General features: G+C 40.5%; 1 protein-coding gene across 12 annotated transcripts in view; it reads left to right on the forward strand.

Moving 5' to 3' along the window:
- The window catches only part of ARID1B (AT-rich interaction domain 1B), a 437005-nt gene that overhangs the window by 220957 nt on the left and 195521 nt on the right, over window positions 1–20527 (forward strand). The gene's annotated exons all lie outside the window — the stretch shown is intronic.

A 20527-nucleotide genomic window follows, 5' to 3' on the forward strand; every position in this document is an offset into this window, starting at 1 on the left:
ATGGTAGGCATTTTTATTCTCTGTATGTAAAGGGTAGCAGATGTAGAGAAATTCATATTTACAAAGTTCAGATGGGAAGTAATAGAGCTGAGATTTAAACAAACACTTGCATTTTAACTTTTTTTTTTGCTGTTATTTCCACCATACTATACTGTTTTCCACGAGAACCATCATTTCTCGAGCTTTGTATTTAAGTTTACATTAGCATAAAGGAATGCATTTGAATATCTAAAGATTCTCCTATTAAGAATTGGCGTGAAACTCTGTATACATACATTATTTCTGAAAGATTTAGTAGAAGACTGCAATTACACAAAATAAACTATAAGCATAAAGACATCATTATCCCAGGGAATTGTTTATCTGCAAATGTGAATACTAGCAAAGTGTTTATAAATGTTAGAAGAATGGGTGCAAATAAATTCTTATGGGACAATAATATGGGGTCCGTTCTACCTCTTTCCATTTAACACTTAAGAGCAACCTCATCATCTTGAATACTCCAGAGCATGGATTATGGGTGCCGTGCGGGCTGGCAGTCTTTGCTTCTGTGCTTCTTGGTATGGATAGAAAGCAACTCTCAAGATGTTCGTGATGTGACAGTAGAGTGTGCCTAGATATCGCTTTTCTGTTGTGCTTCCCTCTCCGAATCTTGTTCTCTTTTGAAAGAAGTTGAGAAAAGTTCCAAGAGGTAGAAGGGGCAGGAGGAGTGACCACTGTGAGCTGAGTGTGGCATGGAAGGCTGTGCAGCCAACCGCAGCCTCGCTCCAGGGGACTCATCCTGCGGCTGAAGATCAGCTTTCTCCATCTCAGTGGTTGAGCCGGGCTCCGATGGAAGCAGTGCTGCACTTGAAAGTTCCGTTTCTTTATTCATATCTAAATTGGTCTGTTTAACAATAGTAGGGAGAAAACCAGCAACTGCATTTTCTCTGGCCCTCCATTCGGTGATAAAAGGGTAACTCCAAGCTGTATTTATTCTGCCTGGAAAAGAGGAAGAAAGCATTCTTTTCCTCCATTTATGGTGAAACACAGCCCTTGAGAAAATACTGTGGTGCGCTCTCAGCAGGCTTCGCTGGCGTGAGAACATGTTCCAGGTTAACTCAGCAGAGCTCCTGGAAGGAATACAAGGTGGGAGAGGGGGAATTTTCTGTGTTCCTCCTTCAGTGGTGACTTTAGCGTCATGTGATGTGTCCACATACCTTTAGGTCAGCAGCTTCCAACCCTGGTGGCCGTGGTGGTACTGCAGTCACACTAGCCTGGAGACTGATGCGCCATGAGCCCTGTGCTTACAAATGGCGCAGCTGCTTTCCGGCATAGGGATCTGTTGTAATGGCCGGTACCTTAGGATTTCATTTAAAACCTTCATGTTAATTTGTTATCCTTGGGATATGGTAGTTAACAGCATGTAATCATAGTGAGATAAAGCCCAGCCATGCACACAAGTCATGTGACACTGAAAGGGATTCTTGATTTCTGTGAGTTATAACTTCCTCATGTATAAAATGAAGGTCACAGTCCCTCTGTAACAGTGCTCTTCAAAATGTCAGAGGAGCCGGGGTATGACCCTGGCAAAGCAGTCACTGTCGTTGGTATTGCTGCAGTCAGCAAATACAAGAGTTGCTCTCACATGGGGGTTCAAGACATTGTCACTCTCTTTTTCATTTTGGCCGTTGTTTTCCCACACTGATGCTAGCGGTGAAGAGCCTAAGAAACACAGGAATCAGGGTGGTGTGTTAAGGAAGCGTGTGTGTTTGCATGTGCCACTGAGCAGGTGCCACTGAGCCTCATCAGCAGCTCACCGTTTCAGCACATATTTAGGACCTGCCTGCTTCTGAGTGGCAGCGCACTTTGAGGCACGAGGAACAAGCAATGGAAAAACAACCACAGTTGCTGTTCTCAGGGAGCTTGTGTTCTAGAGGAGAAAGACAACCAATAAATTAAAAAGGTAACGTCAGAAAGCCATGTGTCCTGCGCATAGAGTGAAATATGGTGACGTGGAGTGAGTGAGTGGGAGGCTAATTTCTTTTGGGCAGTCAGCGAAGATCTGGAGGAGGAAATAAACCTGTAACTACAATCTGAAGCAGAAGGAGGCACTGGCAAAGGTTTGATACGAGAGCATTGCAAGCAGAAGGATGGCTGAGGAAAAGGGCCTGCTACACGAACAGGTGGGACAAAACTGGAGATGGGTCCTGGGAGGCTAGAGAGGGAGCCCTGACCTCTCCCACCTTTGATGAATTCTACAGCCGAGTGGAGTCTGAACTTTGCCATGTTTCTGAATAGCATTCCAGAAAAATCACTGTGAACCAGAGGGAAGTAGGCTACTTTGCCCCTGGAAACTTATCTTAGTTATCTAATGGAGATTGATTTTCTATCCACTTCTTTGTGACGGGGACGTGAGAACAGTAAAGTAAATGTACAAATGTCCTGTGTACTATGAACTGAAAACAGATTGAAAGGAAATGTTGTGAAATACTGTGCCGTATTTTATAGTCTGAAAATCATTATAGGAGTAATCCTAAAATCCTGATTTTACATATAATTATTTACTGGTATTTAGCATGCTGTATGGATGTGGGACAGTGGTCTTACATTTTCACACCAGCATTTTGGGGGTAGAACAAGTGATTCCTCCAATAATTATGATGGATTTATACCCTTTCTAAACCCCCATTTCTAATTCTTCTTCTTCTTCTTCTTCCTTTTTTTTTTAAGACACAGTCTTACTCTGTTGCCCAGTCTGGAGTGCAGTGGTACGCTCTTGGCTGGCTACAACCTCTGCCTCCCAGGTTCAAGCAATTCTTCTGCCTCAGCCTCCTGAGTAGCTGAGATTACAGGTGTGTGCCACCACACCCAGCTAAGTTTTTGTATTTTCAGTAGAGATGGGGTTTCACTATGTTGGCCAGGCTGGTCTCAAACTCCTAACCTCAAGTGATCCGCCTGCCTTGGCCTTCCAAAGTGCTGGGATTACAGGCGTTAGCCACTGTGCCTGGCCTAAACACCCATTTCTAGCAAAGCATGCCCAGATTAGAAATGACTGTTGCGGCAACATTTCATGGCATCTTAAATACTCTGGAACACATTTTATAGCTATCATTTCCTTCAGAACTTGAAACACGTTTAATCTCTAAGGCTGTTCTCTTAATGTCATGCAGCAAGGAAGCAGGTGTAGGCGTAGAAGCTTGGCTGAGCACACACTGTGTTCTAGATTCTTTTTCGAAGATATCTTTGCCACAGCTCCCAGATTGAAATGGTCTCATTTTGTAGGTGAAGGAACTGTTGCTCCAGGAGGCATTGCTCAGATGAGTAGTGGAGCCAAGATTGGATCTTGTTAGTTCAGAGCTCAGTCTGTGTCAGGTCCCCCTCCGTCTATCTGGATAAATATGAGAAGAGCAGGTTTTCATGTGAACCATCCTCTGACCAGCTGCAGATGACATGAGGTTCTGGTTCACTTTACACATTTTAACCGAGGCTTCCTTTCTGCGGGAAAGCGGCCTGAGAGACCAACTATCAAAGCAGCTACTTCATGGTCTCCCTGTTTTAAGTTATTGAAGGTCCCAAAAGAATGCGGCAGAGATTTTTTATTGAGCATTTAAAATGCCAGGGAACCTTGTTTGATATATTATTGCAGTAGTACATCTGAACTACATGTGGGTTTTATTTATATTGACAAAAACAAAAAACAAAATAAGAAAGTTGAAGTATTTGTATTCCTGGGCTTATACGCATTTAAAATGCAGTTGTCCCCCTCATTGTCCTTGGCCAATTGACTCATTATTTCAGCTCTTAAATTCTGAGAAGGTGGAGCATACGGCAGGTGGTGAATGGGGGGATGATGGTGTCCTAGAATCCCCCAGGAATTCGACTGGAGGAGAGATGGACTGAGTTTTGGTGACAGGTCCCACACCTCATCAACGGCAGGCAGCGCGGGCTCTGCACCACTGTTCCTCTCCAGAGGTGCCTCCTTGTATTATTGAGAGGGCGTGCAGGTGAATGAAAATGTGTCCCCGAGCTCCTGCTCTGCCTGTGCCATTGGGTGGCTGTATATTAGTTGGGATAGTGCGTTTCAAAGTGCTTTATAAATTGCAAAGTATGGTAGAAATAAATATTAGCTTTAATTTAGTAACTAGAACTTAGAAAAGTTCCTCATGTTTCCTGATTGCCAAGTCAGGATGAGAAATAGATTTCATAATTATGATACAATTTGATATCTTGAGATAAATGTTTAACTTTGAAAGTTAAACATGGTATTTTTGAAATTTTATCATTTCGTGTTCATTTTGCAGAAGTCTACACCTCTATTTTGAAAAGAATTTCTGCCAAAGGTATCTTTCTGTTATCTTTCCTCTCTGTTTGCTGTCTTAGTTTGGAGGCTTTTCCTTTAACCTGTGGATTCTAAAAGCCTTCTAATCTCTAAGAGGACTAAAAATGTCCATGTTAAATTTATTCTTATACAAAATTGACACTTGTAATACACAAACCTGCTTTGCATTTATAGAAAGGAAACAACTGTGTAGCCACTGAATTGCATTTTCCAAGTTCTTGAGGCCTCCTCATTCTGTTTTATGGTTGTGGTACATTTGTCATTGGGAAATGCCTTAAAAACATTAAAATAATTTCTTAGAATTGCTAAATAGTTGCTGGAGTATTTTAATTTAGTCTGCACGAAACTGTTAATTTGATCTTTCATTCAGCCCGTTTGTGTTGAGCATCTGCTGTGTTATAAGTGAAGCTGCAGTAATGTACAGGAAACAGACCTGCCCTCATGTTACTGTATAATTTAGTAGGAGAGAACATCTTGCAGGTAAAATGCAAATTGATAGATAGGATTATGTAGAAAAGACATAATCCTAAGTAAGAAGACATCTCAGTGACATCTTAGACTTAAAGGATGAGTAGCCAGGCCTGAGAGTGAGAAGAGGACTCTAGGCAAAGGGGACAGCTGAGATCAGAAACATGCCAGAGCATGGTGTATTCCAGGAATTCCAAGGAAAGCAGCATCCATGAGGGAAGGAAGCATAGGAAGTGGGAGGCCAGGAGGATGGTGGGGAGTATAAAGGCTGGGACCCCATCACAGAGGGGCTTTTATTTTATTTATTTTTTTTTTAATTTTTATTTTTTGAGTCGGAGTTTCGCTCTTGTTACCCAGGCTGGAGTGCAATGGCGCGATCTCAGCTCACCGCAACCTCCGCCTTCTGGGTTCAGGCAATTCTCCTGCCTCAGCCTCCTGAGTAGCTGGGATTACAGGCACTCGCCACCGTGCCCAGCTAATTTTTTTTTTTTTTTTTGTATTTTTAGTAGAGACGGGGTTTCACCATGTTGACCAGGATGGTCTCGATCTCTTGACCTTGTGATCCACCCGCCTTGGCCTCCCAAAGTGCTGGGATTGCCAGCGTGAGCCACCGCGCCCGGCCCCACAGAGGGGCTTTTAAAAGCTTCTGTGAGGAGCTTAGCCTTGATTCCAAGAGCAATGGGAAGCCATTGAAAAGAGATTATTTTCGCCTGGGACATGACCTGAGTACATTTGAATTTCAGAAAGATCCTCTGACTGCCATATGGAGAACGGATTGCAAGGACCAGACTGGAGGACTTTGTGTGGACAACATGGCTATGCAGGTTGGGCACTGCAGAAAGCAAGGGAGCATCGTGTGACTGCCCGGCCCCCAGCTCATACTATACGTGGAGGCTCTGCCAGAGGAAAAGTTGTAGACATTTGTGATTTGAGATTCTTGTGATCTAGACTTAGGCAGTGATGGTAGAGGTGGAGAAAAGCAAGGAGACCCACAGGCCTTGTGATGGATGGCTGTGAGGGCGAGGGAAGGGGAGAGCCAGGGAGATAGCTGGTTTTCTGACTGGGCTTATCTGACTGGATAAGGGTACGTGGGAAAAGGAGCAAGTCATTTTTGGTTTCATTCTCGTAAGGGAATAGACTACTTACAGTAAAGTGATAATGGCAGCTGAATTAAGTAACAGCGTGTCTTCTTATTTGTTTATTTTAAGACTTAGTGTCTTGCTCTGTCACCTAGGCGAGAGTACAGTGGCACCATCATAGCTTGCTGTAGCCTCAGCCTCCTTGGCTGAAACAGTCCTCCTGCCTCAGCCTCCCAAGTAGCTAGGACTACAGGTATGCACCACTGTTCCTGGCTAATGTAAAATATTTTTTCCACTTTGGCCAGGAGTTCAAGGCAAGGCAGGAGGATCACTTGAGCTCAGGAGTTCAAGACCAGCCTGGACAACTTGGTGAAACCCCATCTCTACAAAAAGGACAAAAATTAGCTGAGCATGGTGATGCATGCCAATAGAGTAAAACCTATGTCAAAAAAATTAAAAAACAAAAAACAACAACAAAAAATTTTAGAGCTGGGTTCTGGCTATATTGCTCAAGCTGGTCTCGACCTCTGACCTCAAGCAATCCTCAAGCTATCCTCCCGTTCTCCCGAAGCCCTGGGATTACAGGTATGAGCCTTTGATCTCTGCCTTTTATCTGTCCAAATCCAAGAGCTACTGATTAACATAAGGGCACAGACTATGATGTTTTCCATGTAAATGTCTTAAACTTGGGAAATTAAATGTAGGCCAAAAAAGAACTTGAACTCTAATACTGCCTTGTAAATTATATGTTTGCTAAGTGTTTAGCAAGTGAAATCATTTTGCAGCCCTAAAATGTTAAATTAAGCTATTTTGTTCTTCCTGTGAACACATGTTAGAAACAGAGATCTAAGTGATAAAATACCATAATTTTGCTTGATTTTACAAAGTGTAATTTCTTGACAAAAAGGCTCACAGAACACTGGGACTGTGGAAGGAGATTAAATATTAATTTCATTTCACAGATTTTGAAATTTAAAAACATAAATGGTAATTTAAAAGATAAAGTTGGTCTCTTTTATAAAACCCCCTCTAAAATTACAGTTACCTTAAATTTAGAAATGTCTTGGGAACAGTCGTGCGCTTGGACTTGACTCTGTGCACTGCGCGTGCTCGCCCTGATGCTGGTGTTAGGAGCGGGCGTCGGGAAAGTACACACTTTGTGCCACATTGCTTACAATTATGTCGGTTTTCAGCAGTGGATATTAGAAAGAATTGAATGGGTGCTCTAGTTGGTTTTTGTGTGTACTTTTAACAGGCATTTCTAACAGAAAAGATTTATTTTCATCTTGAGTGACAATACTTACTGGGTTACCAAGGAGAATAGTTAAATCGTAGCTAAAGATGAAAAGCCCAGGGTGGGCGAGTAAGAAAACAGAATTGGTGAAACTCATTTGTTCGCAGGACTTCTGTGAGTGATTTGTTCCTGAACTTTGAAAGGAGCAGTGGCAGTTCCTCCCTGGTTTCCTTTCTACTCCCCACATTCCAACACTGTAAATTTTATGAGCAGAGGAATTTTACATGATGCATTGTAAGTTCATAAACTACTAAGATCTTTTAAAAATGCTTTTTAGAAGTTTGGCCTGCATTTCTACCCTTCTCACCATATTCTGTTGCCCCTGCTACCCCCTCACTTTCAGAACTTAGAACTCTCTGGGGTCACTTTCCATTAATAGCTTCTGACTTTGTTTCTTATACTTTGGAAATGTATGCCGTAGCGACATTGCTATTTTAAGAGGCTTTTAAATGTTCACATTTTCTCCCTCTATTATTTCTGTCTTCCCTTTGCCCTTCCTTCTATTCCCCTCTTCTTCTTGCCTCCCCACAACACCCCCATTGAGAGATTCAGGCAAAATAGAATTCTTTGCCCTAGGTATTCAATGGAAGTTCAGAGGTACCTTGTCACACTATTACAGAAACATACAGCACATATTCTTACCTCAGAGCTGCGATTTAGACACCATCTGGAACCATCTCTGAGCTTTTGTCATTGATGGGCAGTTTCACACAATCTGTTGATTGATAATGTTATATCAGAGCCTCAGTGTATTGCAAGCTATTTTATGGAAATGCTGGTGTTGAGAGTAACCTGATGTGACACGGTACACGTGGAATACTGTCTTAGGTCTCTCCTTCCCACCCAGGTCAACAAAGTGGCCATTCTGAAGAGAGAAATTAATTCAAAGACTTGTACCATAAGGTTGAAATCATATTGTTTCTTAAAATATCACTACAGTATAGACATGTCATTGGAGAGCAAAACCAGTTAAGCAGCCATCCTTTGCATATGCCTAGGAGGACATTTTTAATAACTAACCTAGTTACCAATAAACACACAGTTTTAATTTATTTCAGTTATTAATCGTTAGGAGACTTCCTTAGCTTTTTAACATTGGAATGATGTCAAGAAATGTGTAATCACAAAGAAGAAATACTTTTTACTTTGCTGCAGAGACTCAGAGCAGCATGTGTAGTATTTTAATAGACCAGAGAGGAGCCTGCACTGTTACCATTATTTTTCATGAAGATTCTTTCAGCACACAGCTGCAATTTCTAAATTGAATATTTTTTATTTCAGAATGGAAAATGGAGACTTTATTCACAAGAAAGTTTACTTACTAGAAATTTTTTGTCTTTTTCACGCGGAAGTAATCATAAATTACTCTTACTGAAATGGAAATGTTCAGTTTTCTAAAGAAAAAACTGCTGTTTATTCTAGGCACATGTGTGTACAGACACACACGCAGACACACAAAGTTTATCAGGCACCACAGATATGGTCCTATCCTTTAAGTCTGTAATTCTGCTTTTGAGAGTATTTCCTAAGGAGGTCATCCAGAGTGCTGGGGATATGCGAGAGCTGTGTGTATAAAGGCATTTCTTGGTGTCTTACTTAGACTAGTGAAAAATTGGAAATATCCTAAAGGACTCAAGGAAGGGACTTAATGAATTTTTACACATGCCTTCAAATGGAAATTTTATGAGACTATAGATAATAGTTAACTAAAACTTATAGGAAGTTAGAAAAATGCTTTTTAACGTTAAATTTAAATTGAGGAATTTTCCCTAGTTTTCTGAATTTTCTGTATTTGTACTTATATTACTTTTATAATGAAGAGAAAGAATCCCCAAATGTTATTATTTTCTGTTCTTTAATTGTTTAATTAGTATGGAAGATTGCTACCAGACTAGGGTCAACAATTTTAAGCACTCTAAAGCTTTTCTTTAAATATATTAATGTTTTCTACAAATTTTGGAACTGTTTCATTAATTTGAAGTGAACCATTTGGCCAGATGCAGTGGCTCATGCCTATAATCCCATCATTTTTGGAGGCCAATGCAGGCAGATCATTAGATCAAGAGATCGAGACCATCCTGGCCAATAGGGTGAAACCTTGTCTCTACAAAAATACAGAAATTATCTGGGCATGGTGGTATGTGCCTGTAGTTCCAGCTACTCGGGAGGCTGAGGTAGGAGAATCACTTGAACCTGGGAAGTAGAGGTAGCAGTGAGCCGAGATCACACCACTGCACTGCAGCCTGGTGACAGAGTGAGACTCCGTCTCGAATGAATGAATGAATGAATGAATGAATGAATGAAGTGAACTGTTTAGCTTCTGTTACGGATTTGCATGTGCACACATAAACATGGAGGAAACGAGGAGCCCTATAATTTGAAATATTAAAATAAAAAGAAAGTAGAGAATTATAAGAAATGAGTAATAGAGTTGTTATAAGAAGATAATTGCAAATAAAATTTTGTGGAATATTGGTGTTTTTGAAGTACCACAAGAGTTATTGCAGCACTAGTCAAGGAAGCCCTAAGTTTTTAAAACTTTCTAAAGTTTAAATTAAGCAAAGAGCTTCAAAACATTCAAATTTGGCAAACAAGTGCTATTACAGAGATGCATAGGTTTCTTTTTCCTTTTCTCACTTTCCCTCTCTTCCTCCTTCCTTTCCTTCCCCCTTTTTTGTTGTGGTAAGATACACATAACATAAAGTTTACCATTTTCACTATTTTTAAGCGCATAGTTCAGGGCATGAAGTACATTTACATTGCTGTGTGGCTGTCACCACCATCCATCCATCCATCTTCAGAAGTCTTCGCATCATTCCAAACTGAAATTCTGTACTCAGGAAACACCAACTCTTCACTCCCTCAGCCCTGGCTGGTGCATTTTACTTCTTGTCTCTCTGAATTTGACTACTCTAGGGGCCTCCTGTAATGTCTCCCTTTTTAACCTAGATGCTACTAAGTATTATTATTGAAAGCCATTACCTCATTCCAAAGTTACTGTTATCTTCTGTGTTCAAAGGCTCTGGTTTGGAGTCCACGTAGGGGGCTAAGAAACATGGATTTGCACCCTGATCTGTTCAGCTTTACTCAGACATCATTTTCTAACTAGGACACCTGATGACTGTGATTGGATGGAAGGAATTTAGGCAAGCGTGTGACTTTGAGTTGGGTGGGAGGTGGTGGGAGGCCTTACCAAGCATAGCTCACTTAGCAGCATTGATGCCCATCTCTTTGTAGGAGAGACCTCTGGGTATAGAGTGCCAGAGGTGGGGGGCGCTCAGATGACAGCATGAGTCCTTCACCGGTCATCCTGACAGCAACTTGTCTGAGCTCTCACAGTGTGTAATGGGGTGGTGCAGGGAGCTGGCAGTTTGACACTGGCACACCCATCTTCCCAACTACATAACTGCCTCCGGTGTTAAGATGTTTGGATTTCCTTTAAGAATATAATTTAGTTACAAACAATCTCCAAGAAAGTCAATAATTTACTGGTAGTAGAATAATGAATTTAGCTTTCAGGCTGACCCTTCATATAATAACATAAACTGCTTCATTGTAATTACAAGTCATTCCTTTGTGCTTGGCCTTGAAGTTATGCTACATATGTAGGGTTTAGAAGGAAGCCCACTCGCTGGTCACTGAACTGAGACAACCATCAGGTACAGAGACAGTGTGCTTGCAGTCATTAGTAGGAAACTATAATTTTTTATGAAAAACTGCAAGATTTCGCTGGAAAACACAGTAGTTCCGTGTTGAGTTAAATGGAGGTACAGTAAGGGAAGTGAGGCTTCAAGGTGGTCATGGCATGGGAGTGAGTGAGTGTGAGCAGAGAAGTGATATGTGCGAGGCTGTCAGGTATGAGGAACTCTTCTCTGAATGACCTGGAAGAGATGACTAGAGGCAGGGAGGTCAGTTAAGAAACAGAAAAGTTGGCCCTAAACCAGGTGATAGTACTGAATATGGAAAGTACATTTATCTAAGTTTAAAGGACTTAATTAGAGACAAGTATAGTTTCTAGACTGGGTCTGCATATATAGTTTCATTCAACAAGTATTTATTGTGTGTTACTATATTAGATATAAAAACTTTATCTGAGCAGCACATACTCTCATGAACGTCATAGCTATTAGAAAGCAAAATGCTCATCAGTTGAGACAGTTCACTGATGTTTAATTGATAGTGGTAATATTCATATTAGTTAATATGCTTTTTAAGTGTTCTACCTGCATTGACTTGTTGAGTCCCTTTTGACATCTTTATGCTGTATTCTGTTGCACCTCTTTGCAGAGGTGGGACAGCAAGGCACAGAGGGGTTAGGTAAGTCTTAAGTTCAATCCCTGTGGGGCCAGGATTTGAACACAGGATGTCACCTACACAGCCCATGCTTTGACACAACCCTTGAGTGAAGAATGTGATGTAATTAGCCAACCTGTGTTCCAGGACTCTGCAAAAGATTGTGAAGTTCTGCTCTTCAGGAATTTATGAAGCAATCTTTTAGTAACTCCCACCCATTCTCATATCAAAGAGCATTAGGAAAACCTAGAATAAGAAGATAATTTCTAAAATGAAATATAGTGAACTGTTTGGATTTTCTTAGCAATATGAGGGAACCTAAAATTATCATACTCAATACCACTGATTCAGGGGTTTCACTCAGGGTATTGTTTCTGTTTTTCTCTATCTTTAGGTAACCTTGAGTAGGGCCAAGCTATTATTTACCCCGATCAGTATAATTTAGGGCTTCTGTCTAATATTGTTAACATTTACGCATTTCAGCCTCATTGCCTGTTTCGTTGTTGGTGGTAGTGGTGGTGGTTTTCTTTGTTTTTGTTTTTAAGAGACAGAGTTTTGCTTTTGTTGCCCAGGCTGGAGTGCAATGGCGTGATCTTGGCTCACTGCAACCTCTACCGCCCAGGTTCTAGCTATTCTCCTGCTGGTCTTGAACTCATGACCTCGTGAGCCACCGCGCCCAGCTGTTTGTTTTTTAAACTGTTCTCATGTACCAAGGCTTCCTTTCCGTTTAGGCAAAATGACTTGTGTCAATTTATCTAAATTGAAAATTTGCATGAGTGAAACTAAAAAGTCTTGGCCTGAGTGCTTCATCCTTCACTATGAGAAAGTAGGTGTGACCTTTTTTGTTTGTAGCTATGAAATTGCTACTTTCCTATTTTTTCTTCTGTAGGAAGTCTACAGATTGTGAGCACTAATAGAACCATCATAGGGAATTATTGGTTTAACTTTTTCATGAAGGGAAAGAGAGATGAGTCATGCGGTTAATTGCAATAGCCTGGTCTGAAGGCCAGGACACCTCTCATAGTTTTTCTTTTCTTCTTTTCCCCATGGTGTGTGTTTTAGGTATTTTTGGTTTTGCTTTGTGGGGGTGTAGAATGGGCAAGTTGAATAGAGAAAGCATTCTGCACAAATTTTCATTTGCTCTTCTTTCTCTTTGAGTTTTAAGTGCAGGTACGATAAACTCTTGTGACTAATCATGGTCAAGGATTTCCGTATGCTCGTCATTAGAGCATGTATATATTATTGACATTTAAAGAGTTGGGAAAATGAATGTAAGGTAGTTAGATTGCTATTTGATCATTTTGTAGTTCCTTCAAGCTCTAATTAATTATTGTAGTTCTATGATAAATTCCCTTCCATATGAATTCTTTAGTCAGGAGTTAGAGCCAAAAACAAATTATGTAGCAGTTGTGCCTTGATTAGTTAAAATGAGCTAAGTGGAAAAATGGAAAAGAAAGCTTAATTGGTGTGAAGTATTTTATTATTTTATGCTGTGGGGATTTTTATGAAGTATAAAGCGAAAATGTTATATAAATTCATTTTAAAGTCTCGAGGAAAGAATTCCTTGTCATCAGAAAGTTATGTTTTTATGAACCATAGGCCATGAACAACCATATCACAATAGACATAATGGTCCATAGTTTACTTGTAGATGTATTGTTTATTTTTGTATAATGTTAATGTGAATATTATCAGAGGATTTGCCTTTTATTACAAATGAATCTAAATCCATAAGCACCATAAAACTTATTACTGCTGTCCTTCTCTACCGCCTTATTTGGTTGCTACCTGTGTTGCATTTTTCAGAAGGTACAGTTATTTATCAGAATTTATGACAGTAAGGAACTGGCAGACTCAGGAAGCATACTGCATTCCAGGTGTGAATAAGAAATCTCTGCCTAGACTGAATCTATAGAACATCAAAGACAAAGAGAAAGTCTAGAAAGCAGCCAGAGAAAAAGCACAGCTCATCTATAAAGAAATAGTTATACTGGCAGTAATACCATGGAATTCAGAAGAAACACAAAGATGTCTATAAAATCGCAATTTAGCAAGACTATTTCAAGTACTATTTAAGAATTAGGATAAAATGAAAACATTTGGAGGTAACAACAGCTGAGGGAGTTTTACCAAAGATCTCTAAAATTCCTCTGAAAGAACTTCTGCAGGATGTAAGTAAGAGAAAGGAAATTGTCCCAGAAGGAATACCTGAGATTAAGATGGAATAGTAAACAGAGAGAATGGCGCAGCAAAGCCAAACAAACGTGATGTAGCCAATAATTGTGCTTACTTTGTGGAATTAAAAGCAAAAAGACTGAAATGACATGAGTTAGTCCATGTTGAAGGAGTCAAACATGCGGTTGTGAGAACACTGGAGTGCTGTGATACGGCAATTATGAGGGCTCTGTTTTCAGCAGACAAGTCACTTGTAAACTAAGAACAAAGTCACTTAGATTGAGAAGACATGATGAGGATCAGGGCTACATTTTGCTGACTATATGGTATACTGGAGGCTAATGAAGGGCTCCCTGGTATGCACAGGCTGCCTGTACACAACTGGCCTTGGCTGTCAGTCGTTGACTCTAGTCAGCTGTAAGTAGAAGACATTATTGGGATGGCATCGTACAGTACAAAGAGTAACAGCCAGGGGTAGGAGACCTAGGCTTCAGTCTAAGTTCCTCAGATAATTGCATGTGACCTTAGACAATCATTTAACCTATTTGGCTTCCGTTTTCCTCATCTATGAAATAAGAAGTTATACTCTGTTAATATCCAGTGTTCCTTTCAGATCTATGAACAATACTGCAAATTAACAATGAAAGCAACAAATGTGCACAAATAGTAGGAATGGCTTGGGACCTTACATACTGAGGTTTTTAAGTGTGGCATGAAGTGTTTTCTTGGTTTACTTGTTTGAGACAGTTTCGCTCTTGTTGCCCAGGCTGGAGAACAACCATGTGGTCTCGGCTCACTGCAGCCTCTGCCTCCCGGGTTCAAGCGAGTTCTTCTCCTACCTCAGCCTCTCTAGTAGCTGGCATTACAGGCATACACCACCACACCTGGCTAATTTTGTATTTTTAATAGAGACGGGGTTTCTCCATGTTGGTCAGGCTGGACTTGAACTCCTGACCTCAGGTGATCCACCTGCCTTGGCCTCCCAAAGTACTGCGATTACAGGCGTGAGCCTGGCCATCATGAAGTTTTGAACTTCCCATCTTGCTGCTCTAGTGCTGCCTGAGACACATGAGGACATTGCAGAGGCATTGAGTGCCTTCAAACTCAGTCCCAGCCTAAGTTCCGCACCCTCTGAGATGATCCCAGGGGTGGCCTCCTCTGTTGCGTGACATTTAGATCCAGAGCTCTCTGAAGTGTTTGGACCTAATACCACGCATGTAAGATGGAGTGATGGCAATCAAAGTGTTGCAGCTGTTGAGGCCTCAGTTGAAGGTAATGATTTAAAAAAATGCTAAGTGCATTATTGCTGCTTTATATCTACATCCTTGGGTTAGTCAAAAGGCATTTACCAGATTAGTTAACACTGAACACAGATCTGTCACAAGCCAAGTATTTCAGTGTGTGTCATGCATTTTGCTCAAAGTGAACCTGGTTTCCAACACTCACATGAAATACCACAGGAAGATTTTGGTTGAATATTTCCTGAAGGTTGAGGGGTGTCTGCACACAATCTCATGGACTTACCTTTTTTCCTGTACTGACTAGAAACTGATTGCACTATAGCCAAATTACATATCAGCACAAAGGGAATTCAGTGGCAGGCCTGAGCAGAACAGAAGTGACAAGCAAAAATCAATTAAAGGAGTCAGCCATGTGGGTCTGTTCAGTAACACAGGCCAGCACTCTGAGAATCTTACACTCAGTGCCTTACTCAAGATCAGTGCCTTGATTTTGTGCATTGCTAATGCACACACAAAACCTTTGGGCATCATGAAATTTTTGATGACATCACTGAATAGTTGAATATTTGTTGGGTGTTTGTTTTGTTTTTGGTGACTCAGCATAGAAACCTGCTTTCTTTGGGGGACAAAAGATAGGTATGGAACTTGGTAAAATGCAGCATGTATTTTTCTGCTACTGAATCCAAAGGAGACAGATCTTAGATGCTCTTGAGGGTGCATGTGACTAATGGCTAAGGCTTGCCCAGCTATTAGCTCTTGCATGATTCAACCACACAGACTTTGGAGTCTAGCAATGTTGTCAGCATTGTGTGTCCATTCTTGGAATTGCTGGTGGTGACATTCTGGGCAAATTGTTTCTGTTGACCAGTCTCCCTTGGTTCTTACCTTTTTGGCAGTCCTGGTTCTCTACTACTGACTGTAATCTAACCCAATATTCTAAATGAAATTCACTTCCTTAGTTAGCTAAATTCAGTTTCTATTCTTTCTAAGAACCCTGATTAGTACAGTTAGTGAATTAGCTATCATATGAGTTTTAAAATAAGGGGAGGTATGCTATGAATCATTGGTAACTAGTGTCCTCCTAGGAAAGTGATAAGAGAGAGTCTGTACTTTAATAGGTTAAAACTTATGTGCAGTCATGTTGCTGTGGAATATAAGCACTTTTTTCATCTCAGTACAGCTGCTGGGCTTTATAAATATATGACACAGTTCCCATGTACAATACAGTTTGGGGTGATACTATCAATACCATTGAATTGATCAGCTTTTTGATAGAAGAGTCATCTGAATTCCAAATTTGAGGAACACAGTCATTTTCAGTTCAATATAAAATTTTAGATTGGTATCTAGAGCCATTAAATTTCCTTTGTAAACTAAAAACATGATAAGTCAAAAACTATCAATTACCTTTTATATACTAACTACTGTACTAGTCTTTGTATTATGCCAGGAATGAAAAATGAATAGCCAAATATACCATTCTCCATCTTATGGGAACACGCAGGCTAAAGTAAAAAACATATAATCAGATTATTATAATTCAGTATTTTGAAGAGCAGCTGGCTAAACTGACTGAAGGCATTAGACTGGGAGAGACAAGATGACATTTGATACTACATGCATCTTTTATATCCAGCATTTTTCACAGAATGTCCTGCACATGGAAGCTACTTAGAAAATATTTGGGAAGTAAGTTTGAATTGAAGTATAACTTGAAGAATAAAGAGTTGATGAGAGCCCGATGGAGATATAAAGACAGTGATATGATTTCTGATTGGAGCAATACAAGGAGAAATGGCTAGGTCGCAGAGTTTTGAGCTTGGGCAGATTGGGAAATAGTTTGTAAGTAACTGACAATACAGAAGTTGGTTGGGGATCAGCAGAACGATGAGAGAAAATTAGTTTAGCTTTTGAATTGTTAAATTCAAGGTTTTTGAAGGACAACCTCATGAGACTATTTAGAGTGCAGTTGGAGAAGTCTAGTCAGTCCTGGAGCTTGGGTGGAGGAAACTAAGATACAGATTTATGATTCATCACAATATTTGATATTTGAAGCCATATCTGATATTCTCCTGGGTGGGAATGAGATTGTGCAAGAAAAGTGATAAGACTGTCTCTGATAGATCCATGGGGAAGATACTCCTTTTAAACTGGACATTTCTAGAGTTGATTAGAGTTATTCTAAAGCAGACCCACTGTTGTTAGAATCACGCACTTCTAAAGCCTGTTCTACTGGCAGCAGGTGGTTCTCCTGGCTTCGGAGTTTCCCAGGTACTGACTTATCATGTCACCTCGCGTTGGCTGTCATTCCATCTTCGCTTCACTGCTTTTGTTCCTGGCATGATAGTAAAATTGTAGATGTTCTCCTGTCCTCATTGTGCCAATCACAGCATTACACCTGCCCCACTACTACGTACATCCCACCCCTCAGAAAGAATCCTGCATCTTCATTGCCTTCAAGACAGCAAAAATTAGACCAATTCAGTGCCTCTTGATACAGCTCTAAGGAGATATTGTCTAACAAATGGAAACGTTTTTCAGTTTTCTCAGGAGAAGCATTGGTAGAAGTGATTCTTTTATTTCAAAAGACATTTGCCTAGTTTAAGAATAGTACTTGAGCCAGCCTGGCTTGTAGACAGTGTCCATCAAATTACTATTGGCTGCTATTTTTGCATTATTAGAAATATTTCAGTATTAATCATGATGTATTCCCTATTTTTTTCTTTTCTTTTTAAAATTTTTTTATTATTATACTTTAAGTTCTGGGGTACATGTGCAGATCGTGCAGGTTTGTTACATAGGTATACATGTGCCATGGTGGTTTGCTGCATCCATCTCCCTGCATTAGGTATAGGTAAATCTGCATCAGGTGTGTGTGTATATATATCTCCCCTTTTAATGCTTTGTGCTATATTTTCATATCAATAAGGTAATCACTGATACATATATATATGCAATTATGTTTTCAGGTTTTTAAAAAAGAGTCCCTTCAATATACTTTAAACTTCAGTACCCTATTGCAAATAGGAACCACCATCACCACCCCCACCCCAGATATCTAGGTTTGTCCAGTGTGGCTGTTGAGCACTTGGACTGTGGCTACTCTACAGAGTAAGATCTGCTGCAAGTAAAAGAGACACATTGGATTTTGAAGACATAGCATTAAAAACAAAGTAAAATACAGCAGGTCCTTGAATAATAGTGTTTTGTTCAATGCTGTTTCCTTATAACTTTGAGGAGGAAAAAAAATCGATTCCCAGCTGGGGCCACTGTCTGTATGGAGCTTCCTCCCACAACCCAAAGATGTGCCCGTTATGGGACCGGGCATGTCTCCGTCATCCCATTGTTGAGTGATTCTGGGTGTGTGAGTGGCCCTGCGATGCAGTGGCGTCCTGGCCAGAGTGGGTCCTGCCTGGTGCTCTGCAGGATGGGCTCTGCCCATGTGCCAATCCAAACTGGAATACGTGGGTAAATAATGATACTACTTTTTTTTTTTTTGGAGGTGTAGTTTTGTTCTTGTTGCCCAGGCTGGAGTGGAATGGTGCTGTCTCGGCTCACCGCAACCTCCGCCTCCTGGGTTCAAGTGACTCTCCTCCCTCAGCCTTCCCAGTAGCTGGGATTACAGTTATGCGCCACCACACTCAGCTAATTTTTTTTTTTTGAGACGGAGTTTCGCTCTTGTTACCCAGGCTGGAGTGCAATGGCGCAATCTCGGCTCACCACAACCTCCGCCTCCTGGGTTCAGGCAACTCTCCTGCCTCAACCTCCTGAGTAGCTGGGATTATAGGCAGGCGCCACCACGCCCAGCTAATTTTTTCTATTTTTAGTAGAGACGGGGTTTCACCATGTTGACCAGGATGGTCTTGATCTCTTGACCTTGTGATCCACCTGCCTTGGCCTCCCAAAGTGCTGGGATTACAGGCGTGAGCCACCATGCCTGGCCACATATTACTTATTTTTACTAATCTTTCTTAAATGTATGTATAGCTCACATTTATTTCAATGTTTAATATTGTATTTTGAGTCTTATTTCTTATTTATATCAATTGGCCTATGGGAAAATTGGTTTCCTCATAGGGCATTTTACTTAAAATCATGGTTTCCAAGGAACCTATCAATGTTATTAGCCGAAAACTTACTGTATCTCATTAATTTTTGTATTGAATAAAGGTTGAAATGATAAAATTTGGGGTATGTTGGGTCAAATAAAAAATTTTTTAAAAAGTTATCAAAATAATTTCACCTGTTTCCCTCTTCTTACTGTGGCTGCTAGAAAATGGTAAATCACATACGTAGTTGGATTATATTTCTGTTAGACAGGGTTGCTCTAGACAAGCCTACACCAAACACAACTACTTCAGCCCATCCAGTGGCCCTTCTTTGTGGACTTGTTACAGTGATTGATTGCTCTTGTTTCGAATGTCACTGCCTGTATATAAATCTCTGGCAGTCCATCAACAATTCTGGTAAATTTTAAAGTCCCATTTGTTGATTAGAGTTTTGGAAAGGGCAGATTGGGAAGTAATTTATACTTAATGAGCTACTCAGGAGTAATACTTATAATCAGCAAAACATTTATGGGGGCCACAGGAAAATGTTCTTTTTGTTTGTTTGTTCGTTTTGGCTAATAGATGACGATTAGATTTTATAAAATATGTTTGTTTTGGCTATTAAATGACAATTAGATTTTATAAAACATGTGTTTACTTATTACCTTGTTCCCAAAGGGATTTAAGGCAGTTAGCATCTTTAGGAATTCATCAGTAGTAACACATGAGCAGTACTATTTGAACTTCTAAAATAAAAATTCATATTCCTCTAGATAATTGCTTTTTAACCTTTTTTGGGGTCTTTGCTGAGACCAGATTGCATTCATCTGAAAACAAACCTGTACGTAGGACAATCCATGAGTAAAGAAGGCCTCGCATTTAGAATGTCATAGCTTCTCGGAATCTGCTTTGAAATTGAGAGTCAACGTAGCTCCAGCTGTGATCCAAATGTCTTAAGTCTAAACATCTCTAAAATGGAAACTGGGCTGGGTGCAGTGGCTCACACCTGAAATCCCAGCACTTTGGGAAGCGGAGGCAGGAGGATTTCTTGAGCCCAGGAATTGAAGACTAACCTGGGCAACATAGTGAGACCCCATCTCTACAAAAAAGAAAAAATAGCCGGCATGGTGTCATGTGCCTGTAGTCCGTCCCAGTTACTCAAGGGGCTAAGGTGGGAGGATAGCTTGAGCCCAGGAGGTTGAGGTTGCAGTTAGTCATGATCTTACCATTGCACTCCAGCCTGGGCAACAGAGCAAGACCTTGTCTCTAAAATAAAGTAAAATAATAAATACAATGGAAACTTTTTTTTTTAAGTAGGGAAAGAATGTCCAGACAAAAAGTAGTACATTTTAAAAATACTGCTTCTTTTTTTTTTTTTGGAGACGGAGTCTCTCTGTCACCCAGGCTGGAGTGCAGTGGCACCATCTTGGCTCACTGCAGACCTCTGCCTCCTGGGTTCAAGCAATTCTTCTGCCTCAGCCTCCCACGTAGCTGGGAATACGGGCATGTGCCACCATGCCCAGCTAATTTTTGTATTTTTAGTAGAGACAAGGTTTCACCATATTGTCCAGGCTGGTTTCAAACTCCTGAACTCGTGATCCACCTGC

Source organism: Callithrix jacchus, chromosome 4, assembly GCF_049354715.1.
Source record: "Callithrix jacchus isolate 240 chromosome 4, calJac240_pri, whole genome shotgun sequence".
Lineage (NCBI taxonomy): Eukaryota > Metazoa > Chordata > Mammalia > Primates > Cebidae > Callithrix > Callithrix jacchus.